Source organism: Akebia trifoliata, chromosome 12 (genome assembly GCF_017979445.1).
Source record: "Akebia trifoliata isolate Shusen 1 chromosome 12, ASM1797944v1, whole genome shotgun sequence".
Classification (NCBI taxonomy): domain Eukaryota; kingdom Viridiplantae; phylum Streptophyta; class Magnoliopsida; order Ranunculales; family Lardizabalaceae; genus Akebia; species Akebia trifoliata.
In genome coordinates, this window is record NC_141386.1 from 30,863,756 (window position 1) to 30,868,755 (window position 5,000).

The 5,000-nt window shown below is 32.4% G+C and overlaps 2 long non-coding RNA genes across 3 annotated transcripts in view; both read right to left on the reverse strand.

Moving 5' to 3' along the window:
* LOC147389466 (uncharacterized) overlaps positions 1-2,040 on the reverse strand; it is a 2,931-nt gene extending 891 nt beyond the window's left edge. The window contains exons 1-3 of one of the 2 annotated variants that reach the window (XR_015170402.1): positions 1,904-2,040; positions 1,502-1,577; positions 62-119 (exon numbers count right to left, since the gene is read on the reverse strand). This is a non-coding gene — a long non-coding RNA (uncharacterized LOC147389466). Of the gene's footprint in view, positions 1-61; positions 123-1,501; positions 1,578-1,903 lie in introns of both variants that reach the window. The other variant, XR_015170403.1, reaches the window with a different exon arrangement.
* A 9-nt stretch (positions 2,041-2,049) lies between these two features.
* LOC147389467 (uncharacterized) overlaps positions 2,050-5,000 on the reverse strand; it is a 3,443-nt gene continuing 492 nt past the window's right edge. Inside the window, exons 2-3 of the long non-coding RNA XR_015170404.1 lie at positions 4,115-4,218; positions 2,050-2,335 (exon numbers count right to left, since the gene is read on the reverse strand). This is a non-coding gene — a long non-coding RNA (uncharacterized LOC147389467). The remainder of the gene's footprint in view (positions 2,336-4,114; positions 4,219-5,000) is intronic.

Genomic DNA, 5,000 nt, shown 5'->3' on the forward strand with positions numbered 1-5,000 from the left:
AGGATCAAACAAAATATTCCTAAAAGAAGTAAAAAATGAAGACAAAAGTAGTCCATCTAACCTGGAAGACAAGTGGTTTATCCAAATCCATAGTAAAGCTGTGTGCAACCATCTTAGAGCTTCTTTTATGTTGGTGGAGGTAAATTTTAAATGACAAGTAGGTTAGACAAGAAGTAAAAATTATACTAAAAAAAGGGCTATGGAAAAAAAATAAAAATTAAAACTAAAAGGCAAAATTAACTTCATTGGATTGACTCATAAATATGTAAAGAACTGGAAATGTAGTTTAATTATGATTCAGAGAGGGGACATGATACAATTGTTCATCTGTTCGAAATATCTAAATGTTGATTGTCAGGATCATTTGAAGATTCCAAAGAATGACATATTAAAGAGATGTGATTAGCAATTCAATAGGATGATTCCAGGGACTGCTATAGTAATTTATGTAGGTTCAAGTTCATCAAAAAACAATAGTGGAAACTCTAGTAAAGAAAGGAAACTCTAGTAATTTTTCTAGTTTTAGTTATAAAAAAAACTTGTTTTTAGATGTGTCCTATCTCGAGTGTTACTAGAAAGTTAGTGGCCCCAATAGATGACATTAATAGAGGGAAAGTCAATTGAGTTTTGATCATGTGTAATGAAGAACTGTAACATCCACAATTAGATTTAATGTACAAGCTGTAAGGTCTAATTGAAAATGACCTAAATATAAATTATTTTAAGATATGAATGACAAATGCATCAAGGACGATAACCCAATCATGGTTGGTGACCTGGGTGCCTTCATTAGAAGGGTACATCAAAATAAATGCTTATGTGTCGAGTGCTGAAAACATAAATGGTTTTGGCTTCATCACAAGGGATCCTAGAGGGAAGTTTTTGTTTCTAGGTGATGGTCCATCTGGTTCAATGATATAAGCTCCGATTGAGCTTGAAGCAATCTATGAAGGGCTGTCATATAATATTCAAAAGGGTATGCTAATGTGATTGTCCTAGCTGATTCATAGTATCCAGTCCAGTAGTGGACTGCATTACCTCTGTTTTCAAGGCCTTGTGGAAGCATATTAACATCATTTGGAAATTTGAGGAAGCTAGAAGCAAGTGTTCAACACCAACACTAATACAAAACTGAACCTTGCACCTAAGAGGATTTAAAATCAGGATTACTAGGGATTACCAACACAAATCCAAATATGCATGAAATCAAATTTCAAATAAAAAAATCAGAACGCATGTAATATATGTGTATTTGTATATCCTTAGAATGTAAATATGCACTAATGTAAACATAACATAGCAGTATCAAAATGAATAGCTCGAAGAACTCGTTGCGGATCATCCAAAAACTTCTCCATCGGAGGTAAAGGAGTAACTATCTTTCCAGCTTTCAGATCATTTATACATGAATAAAGAATGATGTGTAAAGATACAATGGATAAGTAACTCTTGCAATGGAACTAAATAGATCATCAAAATAACAAGATTGTTAAAAGATTACCTTCAACTCTGGGATAAACTGCTATTTTTTAATCGACAACCTTATTCACCTCTCCCAGCAAAAATTTCAAATCCACCTGAAGAGTAGTTCAACAAGTACATCAAATCAAATTCAACTTCTGATATGCATATTTACACAATACAATCAGCAAACCAAAATTAAGAAAAATCAAATGGCATTGAGTACACACGACCACACTGACAGTGATGGCACAAACCTCAAAATATGCTTCAATTGTGAATTTCTCTAAAATGAATGTTCTACTGTTTTAAGAATTTTTTCCCCATGAATTCAAACTATTAAAGTATAGAAATTAATATTTATATAGGCAATGACACTTCTAAAAGAAAGTAAGAAAGGAAAGCTTTATTTATATTAAATATTACAAATTGAGAAACTTACCAACAAATTTTGGATTTCTATTGATGTTTTTCTAGAGAGTCCAATACTTCAAGTTTCCCACCTTGAAGAGCTGTCACAGAAGGAATGTGTTGGATCATCCAATGGTCCACTCCTTCTCTTTCACGATGATGATGATAGTGGTGGCCATCCTTGGTAGCTCTCCGGGACAAGCTCACCAAAGGTACTTCATGTGCTATAAGTGGCCCCCATAGGAAAGACAAGCCTGTTTTAGTAGCTCCAAGCCCTTGTCTAGTCCCTTGAGAAGGTCCCAACTGATATGCTTGTTGATATTAAGACCTTGAAAGCCCAAACCTTGATCTGCTTGCACAATGAGAATCTTAGATTTATCAAATGGGGGTACATTGAGAAGCTTGTCATTGGCAATTAGGATGGAGCCAACCACCACACGAGATGCTGCTTCATGCAATTCATCTGATATGCAGAAATCTATTTTAAACATAAAATCAGACACACACACACACACACACACACACACACACACACACATATATATATATATATATATATATATATATATATATATATATATATATATATATATATATATATATATATAGAAAAGGGGAAAAAAGCCCACTTATCCCTTACAGATACATAAGCATTGAAATTGATCCAGCACCCATTAGCTTAGAAAGGTTGGGTTTTAGTCTAATTGTAATAGCAAGGAAAGAAACATGCAAACTCATAACTGTGGAGCAGAATGCCAGCTGATTGAGCTAAGTGAAGCTTACTTCACAGTTCAACCAATGCTTCTCATAAGCAATACTATGCTGCTAGTATAAGAGAGAGAAATTGAAAATGACCATACTAACCATCAGAAGACCGTGATTATCTTGCACTCCATGTTAACCATTATGAAAATGAACACTGGTATTGTTTTAAATTTGAAGTGCTCAAGTGATTTCTCTAAAGAAAACAGGAAGCAAAAACAACAAATACTTGGCATCTAAATAACGATGATACCTGCGTGTGGCTACCACGACAAAGGTTCAAAACCCACCTTTCACCCACTACTTACTAACTTGTATCTCACTTGCCAAGCAAAGGAAAGAAAAACTTCATAATTCAACTTGAGATGATTTAAAAACTATTCCTACTTGTGATATTTCCATATTTATTTATATAGACAGCAAAAATAACTCTTTTTAGAAAAATAGCATGAACTCCAGCAATGCATAGCATGATGCTAGCGTAGATACATACATATATCCAAGTACATTAAAATGCATGTATTTTTATAACTTCATTAAACAACGATGGATTTAAACAAAATTGGACAATTAGAGACCCAGACAGAAGAAGCAACACAAATTACTTTAAATAGCAAACAAACAGATTAATCCTTGAAACAAATGCATTTCCTGATTTTGCTCAATCTCTTCTGGCAGCAACAATTCCGAATCATATTAGACAATTTCACTCTAGATCTTCTGAAGTAATTTGTTGAAAGCATAAATATCTAATACGTCTGTTCAGACCACATTTTTAAAACTCTTCCAACAACAAGATTACTATTAGTCCATTTAGATTACCAATGTGAAACACATGTTAGAACATGACTTGGGAGAGTCATCTATCTGAGTCTTGGAGGCATTCAAGGCAGATATCTACAATGAATCACCCGTCTAAGCCTTGAAAACTTGGTCAAGTCGATCAGTTCTTGCATTTTTCATCATTTTTGAGAATTTAAATGGTTATATTATATATAAATTATATTTTATGATTGGGCATATATTAATACAGCTTATAATATGAAAATAAACATTGTTTAATTATAAAAATACATTCATAAAAACAATTTTAAATCAACACGATAAACAATGCATGGAAATTACAAAAAGTTTGTTAATCTGAAATACATGGCAAGAGATAACAAAACCAAGTTCGTGAATAAATATTTTAAAAATGATGCATGGTTTAGTAAACAATAACTCTAATAGTCTCAGGGATTGAGAGAAAGTATGTCATTCACAGATTCATTGTCAAATGTGATGCCTTGGAACAAAGCAATTCAACATAAACAAAGAGAACACATTCTCATTGAAATAGCCAAACAAATCATGAACATCCTGTGAACATATGGTTCGAGTGAAAGGTATTGTCCGTTAATACTTGAGGCAAAAGGAAAACAAAATGATATCTCTAGCATTAATTCCATAAAATTATGGACAACGGAGAAATAAATGGTACCTTTAAAGCTGCACGTTTGAATGGTCGAAGATATGATTTGACTAACTTATAGATCAATATATCTAAAGGCACAACGCAGCTTCCATCTCGCAACCATGGGTGAGCTGACAACATAGAAGTGTTTGTTAGTTTCCAACATGCCAAACATAGGCCACACCCAAATGCTGTCACTAACAATAGATATCCCAAATGTTCAACATTTAACTGAAAGCAATAGCAAAAGAAGAACTAGAAGCACAAGTAAAATCCAATGACTACTATAATCAACTAAAAAGATGGACATACAAGAAAAATAAAGAATAATAGGCTTTTAACATAATTTTTTTGGATTTTAAAGCAAATTAATGACAGAAACTACAGGAATCAAAAAAGAATAATTCACTTCACTTTTAGTCATCCAACCCAATATAAAACATTATCTAAAATAGAAATCAGTTTATAATCTATCAGAAATTAGGAAAAAAAAAAAACCTTTTTCATCTCCATATCAGGTATCCAGATAATCACACTTGAGGTTGTTCCCTATATTTGGTTAGATTTTCTGTTTCAGTCTTTTTAAGATTTCTAAACTAAATAACATAAACAAGCATAAAAAGCTTTTAATCGCATAAAGAAACCATAATAGGCATCAAATTATTATAACTCTACAATGTCAATGTCAAATAATTTTCCATGGCAGATGGATTCGGGCTTCCTTGCCTTATTAATATTTTCACCTCTTAAAAATGAGTTCCCATGGATACATACAAGAGTGTTAGGCTTTTTTCTTCAAATAAGTTGGAACTAATATGAAAAACAACAATTCTGAATCCAAAATTAATTAAAAAAATAATTCTGGACTATAAACTATTTTAATAAAAATACAAGAAAATCCTTTTATCCCCAA